We start from the raw sequence: 11,900 nt of genomic DNA on the forward strand, positions 1-11,900 counted from the left end.
CTCCTGCCTCTTTGTAAACTCTCCATCCAGCCCCTCCCCTCTGCTCCATCTCCAATCAATCACTTGGGGATAATGCTTTCAAGCAGTCACCTGGGGATGGAGGGGGTGCTGGGGGGATGGAGGGAGGGTTTACCTGTTAATATATAGTTTGCATTTTCTAGAATTTTTAATAAACAGAGTAACACAATATGTACTCTTTTTTGCTGGCTTCTTTCACACAGAAAAATTATTTTGGGATTTATTCCTGCTGTTGTATGTATTAACAGTGTTTTGTGTATCAGCAGGTCATTACTTTTGAATTGCTGAGTGGTTTTCACCATATTTTGTTTATTCATTCACGTGTTGATGCACATGGATGGTTTTTTTTTCTAGTTGTTGGCTATTGCCAATAAAACTGCTATGAACATTAATATACAAGTCTCTGTATGGACAAAGACTTTCATTTCCCTTGGGTAAATACCTAGGAGTGGAATGCTAAGCCATATGGTAGATGTGTGTTTAACTTTTATAACACTACCAAACCGTTTTTCAAAATGGTCATACCATTTAACATTCTCACCAGTAGTGTATGAGAATTCCAGTTCTTCCATATCCTCACCAACACTTGGTATGTCAGTCTTTTGTTTGTTTTCTTTATTGTGGTGAAAGGTATATATAACAAAATTTACCATTTAGACCTTTTTAAGAAGACTTCATTCACATGTTTTTTAATTGTAGGTAATTACACATAACAAATTTTAACTGTTGTTAAGTTTATATTTTGTTGGCATTAAGTATATTCACATTGCTCTGCAACCATTACCACCATCCATCTCCAGACCTTTTTCACCTTTCCAAACTGAAACACTGTACCTATTAAACATTAACTTTCCATTCTCGCCTTCCCCAGCCCCTGGCAACCACCATTCTACTTCCTATCTCTATGACTGATACTCTACTACCTCTACTACCTCACGTAATTGGAATAGTACTTCGGTCAGTCTTTTTAACTTTAGCCATTCGAATAGATCTGTAGTGGTATCTCACTGTGGTTTTAATTTTTATCTCCCTAATGGCTAATGAAGTTAAGCATCTTTATATGTATTTATTTGCCATCCAGATATCTTATTTGGTGAATTGTCTGTTCAAATATTTAGTCCATTTTTTATTGGTTGGTTTTCTTAGTATTGAATTATTTTAACAACTTTATTGAGATATAATTCACATACCATACAATTCACCAGTTTAAAGTGTACAATTCAATGGTTTTTAGTATAGTTATAGAGTTGTGCAACCATCACCATAATCTAATATTAGATCATTTTTATTATCCCAGAAGGAAACTCCATATCCATTACCAGTCACTTCCCATTCCTCTACCCTTCCACCCCCTGGCAACCACTAACCTTCTTTCTGTCCCTATAGATTTGCCTTTTCTGAACATTCGTATGAATGGAGTCATACGACGTTGGCCTTTTGTGTCTGGCTTCTTTCACTAGCATAATGCTTTCAAGGTTCATCCATGTTGTGGCATGTATGAGAAATTTATCCCCTTTTACTGCCAAATCATATCCAATTGTTTGGATATACCACATTTTATCTAACCATTTATCAGTTGATGGATATTTGGGTTGTTTTTATTTTTGACTATTATGAATAATGCTCTATGAACACTTGTGTACATATTTTTGTGTGGATGTATGTCTTCAATTCTCTCAGGAATATACCTACAAATTTTTACTTGGGCCACATGATAACTCTATGTTTAACCATTTGAAGAACTGCTAAACTGTTTTCCATAGCAACAGTACCACTTTCCATTCCCACCAGCAATGTATGAGGGTTCCAATTTCTCTATATCCTACCCAAACACTTATTTCTGTTTTTGTTTTTATTATAGCCATTCTAGTGTGTGTGAAGAGGTATTTCAATGTGGTTTTGATTTTCATTTCCCTTATGACTAATGATGTTTTATGTGCTTGTTGGTCATTTGTATATCTTCTTTGGAGAAATGAGCCTTTGCTCACTTTTTGATTGGGTTATTTGTCTTTTTATTGTTGAGTTGTAAGAGTTCATTACATGTTTTGGATACTAGGCCCTTATCAGATATATGATTTGTAATTTTTTCTCTTATTCCATGGGTTGTCTTTTTTCTTTTTCACTTTCTTAATAGTGTTCTTTGATGCACAAAAGTTCTTCATTTTGATGAAGTGAAATTTATCTATATTTTCCTTGGTGCTTTTGGCGTTATATCTAAGAAACAACTAATCTAAGGGCACACAGATTTATACCTATGTTCTAAGACTTTTATAGTTTGACCTCTTACATTTAGGTTTATGTTCTATTTTGAGTACATTTCTATGTGTGATGCAGGAAAGGAGATCAACTTCATTGTTTTGCATGTGGATATCCACTTGTCCCAGCACCATTTGTTGAAAAGACTATTCTTTCTCTCATTGAATTGTAAACAGTATTGTTTTTAAATTTCAGTTTCCAATTGTTTGTTGCTAGCATATAGAAATAAAGTTGACTTATAGATATTAATTTTGTACCCAGAAACCTTGCTAATGTCATGTATTAGTTCTAGTAGATTTCTTGTAGATCCTCGTAGATTTCTTGTAGATCCTCCTAGATTTTTCTATATACATGATCATGTTATCTACAAATAAAGACAGTTTTACTTCTTCCTTTTTTATCTAGATGACTCTTATTTCATTTTCTTGCCTCATTGCACTGGCTAGAACTTCCAGTAAAATATCGAATAAGGGCAGACATTTTTGTCTATCTCCTGATCTTAGGGGGAAAGAATTCAGTAGTCAACTGTTACATGTTATGTTAACTGTGGGTTTTTCGTAATACTCTTCCTCAAGTTGAGAATGTTTCTTTCTATTCCTAGTTTGTTGAGAGTTTTTCTTAAAAAGGATGTTGGATTTTGTCAAGTGCTTTTTCTGCATCTACTGAGATAATCATATCTTTTTCTCTCCTTTTGTTTATTAATGTGGCAAATTACATTGCTTGATTTTCAAATATTAAGCCTACTTTGCCTTGCTGGGATAAACCCCACTTGATCGTGGGTGTATCCTCCTTTTTCTATATTGTTAGATTTGATTTGCTAAAATTTTAGCATAGATGTTTATAAGGGATACTGGTCTGTAGTTTTCTCATAACATCTTTTTCCTTTTTTGTTATCAGGGTAATGCTAGTAATAAACATAGCTAAAATGAAAAGGGAAATATTCCTTTTCAATTTTCTGTAACAGTTTGTATAAAATTGGTATTATTTCTTCTTAAAATATTTTGTAGAATTTACCAATAAAGTCATCTGACCCTGAAGTTATATTTGTAGAAAGGTTTTTAGCCACAAAGTCATTTTTTAAACAGAGGGCTATTCATAGTGCCTGTTCTTCCTGAGTGAGTTCAGGTGTTTTGTGTCTTTCAAAAAATTTTCCATTTCATCTAAGTCGTCAAATCTATTGGCAAAAAGTTATTCATAATATTCCCTTAGTATTATTTTAATATTTGGAGACTCTGTAGTTATGTCACCCCTGTCATTCTTCATACTGGTAATTTGTGTCTTCTTTCTTCTTTTCCTGATTAGCCTGGCTAAAAATATATCAATTTTATTGATTATCTCTAAGAACTTCAGATGTTCTCTAAGAACTTTCAACTCTAAGCTTTTGGCTTAATTTGTTTTCTCTATTGTTTGTTTCTTTTCTATTTCTTTAATTTCTGCTCTGATTTTTATTATTTTCTTTCTTCTACTTTGGGTTTAATTTCTTTATCTCTTTCTAGTTTCTTTTTTTATTATTATACTTTAAGTTCTAGGGTACATGTGTACAACGTGCAGATTTGTTACATATGTATACATATGCCATTTTGGTGTGCTGCACCCATTAACTCACCATTTACATTAGGTATTCCTCCTAATGCTATCCCTCCCTCCTCCCCCTACCCCACAACAGGCCCCAGTGTGTGATGTTCCCCACCCTGTGTCCAAGTGTTCTCATTGGTCAATTCCCACCTATGAGTGAGAACATGTGGTGTTTGGTTTTCCATCCTTGCGATAGTTTGCTCATAAAGATGGTTTCTAGCTTCATCCATGTCCCTACAAAGGACATGAACTCATCATTTTTTGTGGCTGCATAGTATTCCATGGTGTATATGTGCCACATTTTCTTAATCCAGTCTATCATTGATGGACATTTGGATTGGTTCCAAGTCTTTGCTATTGTGAATAGTACTGCGATAAACATACATGTGCATGTGTCTTTATAGTAGCATGATTTATAATCCTTTGGGTATATACCCAGTAATGGGATCACTGGGTCAAATGGTATTTCTAGTTCTAGATCCTTGAGGAATCACCACACTGTCTTCCACAGTGGTTGAACTAGTTTACACTCCCACCAACAGTGTAAAAATGTTCCTATTTCTCCACATCCTCTCCAGCACCTGTTGTTTCCTGACTTTTTAATGATCGCCATTCTAACTGGTGTGAGATGGTATCTCATTGTGGTTTTGATTTGCATTTCTCTGATGGCCAGTGATGATGAGCATTTTTTCATGTGTCTGTTGGCTGCATAAATGTCTTCTTTTGAGAAGTGTCTGTTCATATCCTTTGCCCACTTTTTGATGGGGTTGTTTGATTTTTTCTTGTAAATTTGTTTAAGTTCTTTGTAGATTCTGGATATTATCCCTTTGTCAGATGGGTAGATTGCAAAAATTTTCTCCCATTCTGTAGTTTGCCTGTTCACTGTAATGGTGGTTTCTTTTGCTGTGCAGAAGCTCTTTAGTTTAGTGAGATCCCATTTGTCAATTTTGGCTTTTGTTGCCATTGCTTTTGGTGTTCTAGACATGAAGTCCTTGCCCATGCCTATGTCCTGAATGGTATTGCCTAGGTTTTCTTCTAGGGTTTTTATGGTTTTAGGTCTAACATTTAAGTCTTTAATCCATCTTTAATTAATTTTTGTATAAGGTGTAAGGAAGGGATCCAGTTTCAGCTTTCTACACATGGCTAGCCATTTTTCCCAGCACCAGTTATTAAATAGGGAATGCTTTCCCCATTTCTTGTTTTTTTTCAGGTTTGTCAAAGATCAGATGGTTGTAGATGTGTGCTATTATTTCTGAGGGCTCTGTTCTGTTCCATTGATCTACATCTCTGTTTTGGTACCAGTACCATGCTGTTTTGGTTACTGTAGCCTTGTAGTATAGTTTGAAGTCAGGTAGCATGATGCCTCCAGCTTTGTTCTTTTTGCTTAGGATTGTCTTGGCAATGGGGACTCTTTTTTCATTCTGGAAACTAAGATAATTGATTTAGGAACTGTGATGGTTAATTTTATGTGTCAACTTGACTGGGTTAAGGGGTGCCCAGACAGCTGGTAAACATTATTTCTGGGTGTGTCTGTGAGGATGTTTCCAGAAGAGATTAACATTGGAATCGATAGGTGGAGTAAAGAAGATTGCCCTCAACAACACGAGTGGGCATTATCCAATCTTTTAAGGGCCTGAATAGAACAAAAGGGTGGAGGAAGAGCAAATGTGCTCTCTCTGCTTGAGCTGGAATATTCTTCTTCACTTGCTCTCAGACATCAGCGGTCCTGGTTCTTGGGCCCTCAAACTGGAACTTACACCATCGGCTCACTCATTCTCAGGCCTTTGGGTTTGGACTGGAACTACATGGCTGGCTTTCCTGGGCCTCCAGCTTACAGATAGCAGATCTTGGGACTTCTTAGCCTCCATGATCATGTGAGCCAATCCCTCATAATAAATCTCTTTTTATATATCTCTATATCTATCTATCTATCTATCTATCTATCTATCTATCTATCTATCTATCTATCCATCTATCTATCCTATTGGTTCTGTTTCTCTGGAGAACCCTAACTAATTCAAGAGCATTATTACTTTCTAACGTAGGCATTTAGTGGCATCCTATGAATTCTATTATCTTGTGTTTTCATTTTCATTCATTTAAAAATACATTCTAATTATCCTTTTGACTTCTTCTTTCACTTATGGATTATTTAGAAGTGTGTTATTTAGTTTCCAGATATCTAGGCATTTTCCAGAGATATTTCTGTTATGATTTCTAATTTAAATTCATTATAGTCATAGAATATACTTTGTATATACTTTACTAACTTGAATTCTTTTAAATTTATTGAAGCTTGTTTTATGGCCCAGAATATGGTCTATCTTGGTAAATGTGCTGTATGCTTTTGGAAAGAAAGTATATTCTGCTCTTGTTGGGTGGAGTGCTCTATAAATATCAATTAGGTCAAGTTGGTTGATAGTGTTATTCATATCTTCTATATTCTTGCTGATCTTCTCTTTGCTTATTCTATCAATTATTGAAAGATAGGCCTTGAAATCTGCAATTTACAATTGTGGATTTTTCTATTTCTACTTGAAGTACTGTCAGTTTTTACTTCAGGTATTTTGAAGCTCTGTTACTGGGTACATAAGTGTTTAGAAATGTTATGTCCCCTTGATGAATTGACCCTTTCATCACTATGAAATTAACTTCTTTACCTCTGGAAATTATTTTTGCTTTGAAATATACTTTATCTCATATTAATATGGACATTTCAGATTTCTTTTGATTAGTGTTAGTATGGTATAACTTTTTTCCATACTTTTAATCTATTTCTAACTTTGGAGTTAAAATGTTTTTCTTATAGGCAGTACATAGTTGGCTGTTGCTTTTATATCCAATCTGGTAATCTCAATCCTTTATTTGGGTATTTAAGCCATTTACATTTCATTTAATTATTGATACACTTAGGTTTAAATCTATTGTTTTGTTATTTGTTTTCTATTTGTCTCGTCTATTCCTTGTTACATTTTTTTTTGTCTTGGGGATTAACTGAATGTTTTTTATGATACCATTTTATCTCATTTATTGGCTTATTAGCTATGACTTTTTGTGCTGTTTAGTGATTACTTTTAGGTTTATTATAAACATCTTTAACTTACACAGTCTACCTTCAAGTGATATGTACCACATCACATATACTATAAAAACTTTATAATAGCATATACCCATTTCTCCCCACAACCTCTGTGCTATTGTAGTCATATATTTTGCATTTACATATGTTATAAACCTCACACTACATTGTTATTATTTTTGCTTAAACAGTCCACTATGTATTAAAGATATTTAAATACTTTTTAAAAAATCTTACCTATTTACCCGTGTAGTTAATTATTTCCAGTGTTCTTCCTTCCTTTGTGTAGATCCATATTTTCATTTATTCTTCTTCTTCCATTTCTTGTAGTGTGGGTCTGCTAGTGATAAATTATTTGAGCTTTCATATAACTGAAATGTTTTTATTTGGCCTTCATTTTTGAAAGATATTTTTGCCTGATATGGAATCCCTGGTTAACAGTTTTCTTTTTTCTTTCAGTGTTGTAAAGATTTTGCTTCATCATCTTCTCACTTATATTGTTCACAATGAGAAATCTTTTATTTGTCTCTCTGTATATAACGTGTCTTTTTTCTCTGGTTGCTTTTAAGATATTCTCCTTATCACTGGTTTTGAGCAATTTGATTACAATATGTCTCGGCATAATTTTCTTCATGTTTCTTGCACTTGGCATTTGTTGAGTCCCCTGAATCTGTGGATTTGTAATTCTCATCAAATTTGAAAAAATTTTGACCATTATTTCTTCAAACTTTTTTCTGGTTCCTTTTCTTTCTTTTCCTCCATCAGGGATTCCAATTACACATATACGAAGCCATCTGAATTTTTCCTACAGTTTACTGATGCTCAGTTCATTTTGTAATTCTCTTTTCTATGTGTGTTTCATTTCAAATCATTTCTATCTCTGTGTATTCAGGTTCACTAATGTTTTCTTCTGCAATGTCTAATCTTTTATTAATTCTATCCAATGTATTTTTTACCTCACATATTGTGGTTGTCATTACCATAAGTTTGACTTGGCTATTTTCAAAAATATCTTCCGGCTGGGCGCGGTGGCTCACGCCTGTAATCCCAGCACTTCGGGAGCCCGAGATGGGCGGATCACGAGGTCAGGAGATTGAGACCGTCCTTACTGAAAATACAAAAAAATTAGCCAGGCGTAGTGGCGGGTGCCTGTAGTCCCAGGTATTCGGGAGGCTGAAGCAGGAGAATGGCGTGAACCCGAGAGGCAGAGCTTGCAGTGAGCCGAGATCGCGCCACTGCACTCCAGCCTGGGCGACTGAGTGAGACTCTGTCTCAAAAAAAAAAAAAAAACTTCCATGTCTCCACCTAACTTTTTGAACACACAGAATACAGTTGTAATTGACTTTTTTATCCTTGTCTGCTAATTCTAACATCTGTGTCAGTTCTGGTTTGATTTCATTTAATTGATTTATCTCCTTCTTATTAGTCACAGTTTCCTGCTCTTTCCATGCTAGGGAATTTTTTACAGGATGCCAGACAATGTGTATTCTACCTTGTTGGTTGTTTATATGTCTAAGTTTCTATAATCAGTGGTTCCCATCTAAAGGCAGTTTTGTTTGTCTGAAGACATTCTTTGTTGTTACAACTGGAGGGTGCTATTGGTACCCAATGGGTAGAGGCCAGGTATGATGGTAAACGTCCTGCAATACACAAGACAGCCCCCACAATAAAGAATTATGAAGCCCAAATATGTCAATCATTCTGAGGTTGGGAAACCTTGCTGTAAGTATTCTTGAGTTTTGTTCCGGGACTCAGTTAAGTTTGTTGGAAATTGTTTGATCCTTTTGGGTCTTTCTGTTAAGCTTTGTTAAATGAGACCAGAAGAGTATTAATTTTAGGGCTAATTATTTCACCATACCGAAGCAAGAACCTTCTGTGTACTCTACTTGTCTTAGTTCACTCAGGTTGCTATAACAAAATACCAAAACTGGGTAACTTATAAACAACAGAAATTTATTTCTCACAGTTCTGGAAGCTGGGAGTTTGAAGCCAGGGCGCCATCATCATCTAGTTCTTGGTGAGGGCCCACTTTCTGGTTTGCAGATTGCTATCTTCTTGTTGTACCTTCAGATGACTGAGAGAGAGAGAAAGAGAGAGAGAGAGAGAGAGAAAGGAATGAAGCTCTCTCCTGTGTCTCCTTCTAAGGGCATTAATCTCATCATTGGGGCTCCATCCTAGTGACCTAGTAACCTCCCAAAGGCCCCACTTCCTAACACTGTCACCTTGGGGGTTAGGATTTCAACATATGAATTTGGGGGGCGGGGGGTAAAGACTCAGACTGCAGCACTACCCAATACTCTAATTTTAGCTGGTTGGGAGCAGGCACTATTCCCAGCCCTGTATGAATTCTGAGCACTGTTCTTTTAACTATTTGGGATAGTTCCTTTTCAAACATTAGATAGTTTCCTCACGTGGGCTAGTGAATCTACATTGAGTTTGTTCCATCCCCACTTCACTGCTAGTACCCAACCTCAGAATGTTCTAAAGATGCTTAACACCCATTATATCCACTCTCACCCCCACCCCAGACCTACTCCTCCTCCTGTATCTCCAGTAAATGTTGCCAGTCCCTTAAGTTAGAAACTCAGGAGTTGCCCTCCACTCCTCCCTCCTCATCACCCCAATATTCAATCAGTTCTCAAATGCTGTCAATTTGATCTTGCCAATGTCCCCTACACCCTGTCCTTACTTTCCAACCTCACTATCCTTGCCTTCTTAGACCATCATCATGTCCTGCTTGGGCCCTTCATGTGACAACCCCAACTTGCATCTCCAACATCCCCCTCCCCCTCCACCATACACCCTCACTTCCAGTGCTACAGAACCTTTCATTGTTTATGAAGCAGGCCATGCCCTTTCACAACTCTATGTCTTTGCACATGCTGTTCCCTTTGCCTGAAATATAGTTCTTCTGTTTTCTGCCTGGCAAATTACTTCTCATACCTCAGATGTCACCTTCTCTGTCAAGCCCTCTTTGATTTCTTGAGGCACCTATTCACCCCTGCCCCTCCAAGCTCCTGCTATGTTCTGTTCACACTGCATTAACAACATTGGTCACATCTGTTTGCACTGCTGCTTTCCCCATTGCTAGAGCTTCTAGGGATCTAACAATCCCTGTAGGTGCTTGCTATGGACTGACTTCTGACAACTTCCAAAAAATTCATATGCTGAAGCCCTAACCCCCAATATCACTATACCTGGAGATAGGCTCTTCAGCAGGTAATTAAGGTCAAATGAGGTCATAAGGGTGGAGCCCTCAGCAGATAGGACTGCAGCCTTATAAGAAGAAGAAGAGATCTCTCTCTCTCTCTTCCTCTGCCATTTGAAGACATAGCAAGAAGGCAGCCATCTATAAGCCAGGAAGAGAACCCTCACCAGAACTTGACCATGCTGGCACACTGATTTTGGACTTCCAGCCCCCAAAAGTGAGAAAATTAATTTCTGTTGTTGAAGTCACACAGTCTCTGGGATTTTTATTATGGCAGCCAGGCTGACTACTACAGTGCTTAATGCATGGTGAGTGCATTTTTAAATGAATGAAAAAGGAAGAAAGAAACAGAAGAGGGAGAGGTGGAACAAATGGGGAGAAAGATGAAGAAAGCGGAAGATAAGAATGAGAGAAACTACGGAAACAAGAGGAAGAAGGTAGAGGATGGGAATGAGCTCATGATGGAGCTAGTATCTCTGTGGAGACCATGCCAGTGTCAGGGAACTACTGCCAACTAGGAGGCAGGTGGGTGCAGGCTCCAGGGCCAGTGCTGAGCATCCAGGCACAAGACTTTTAAGTGTGTGTGTGTGTGTGTGTGTGTGTGTGTGTAATTTTTTCCCCTAGAGATAGCCTATAGGGGCCACCTTTGTGCTTTTCTCAGAGGCAATGTGTCCTCATTGGCTAGGTAACAGCTGGGTGCCCTTGCCTCCCCGGCCAAAGGCAGCCGCCGTCCACACCCAGCTGCCTGAGGGACAAGGAGGGTGTTTACCCAATGGCCTGTGTCCTTAAAGGACTCTGCTCTCAGTTACACAGCAAACAGCTGGCCTCGAAGGGGCCTCGTCCTGGCCGCCGCGACCTGGCGGCTCCTGCAGCATTTACGCTTCTATCAACCATGAAGATGCTTCCCCCACCCTCATGCCTCCTCCCGGGGGTGGGCATGAGGGGCACTTACGAGCTGAGACCTCACAGGTAACATTTTTTAAGCTGCTCATTCTGAGGGAACAGTCCCCAAGACAAACACAAGGCTTTCTGTCCCCCAGGGCTTGTGCAACTTGGTTTCAGACTCTGCCACCCACTGCCGCAGACAGCGGCTGTCTTCCCAGGAAGAAGACATTTCCTGGCGGGGTACCAGGACTGACGGGCGGCGGCGCAGGGCAGTGCCAGCCGGGCCCAGGAAGTGAACGGGCTGGGCCCGCGAAGGAGCGCGTCGCCCGCCCTGAGGGGGGCAGTGCAACGCCCACCGCGCGCCTTGGCCAGTCCCCTGGCACCGTTGCCTTGGCCAGAGGCCGGGAGAGGGCGTGGCAGCGCGGCAGCGCGGCAGCGCGGCAGCGCGCCTACGCACCAGGGGCACTGGGGATCCCGCCCCCACGCTGGTTCCCGCGCTTGCAAGAGCCTTAGAGCCCGGAGACAAGGAGGTGTCGGCTCTACCCACCTGGCCCAGCCCGAAGGAACAGGGCCAACATTTTGAAACCAAACCAATAATAGAATTGGAATACTTTTGATCACTTTCTATTTTCCTTTTCTGGAGGAGAGTTGTGGGGCGGGGGTGGGGAGCTGGTGGAGAGAATCGCAGGGCGCTGCGGCTTTGAGGGCGGGTTCCCTGCGCAAGCAGCAGTGCTCACAGTGCGAGCAATCATGGCTAGGCCCAGCCCGCGGTTAGTTGGGTGCAGGGACGTGACAGGACCGCGAGGGCTGGTTCTTTAGTCTATTGTTCCCGCTCCTCAGAAAGGACTCCTAGCAAATATATACTGCTAGTCCCAGCTT

This window comes from Symphalangus syndactylus, chromosome X, assembly GCF_028878055.3.
Source record: "Symphalangus syndactylus isolate Jambi chromosome X, NHGRI_mSymSyn1-v2.1_pri, whole genome shotgun sequence".
Taxonomy (NCBI): domain Eukaryota; kingdom Metazoa; phylum Chordata; class Mammalia; order Primates; family Hylobatidae; genus Symphalangus; species Symphalangus syndactylus.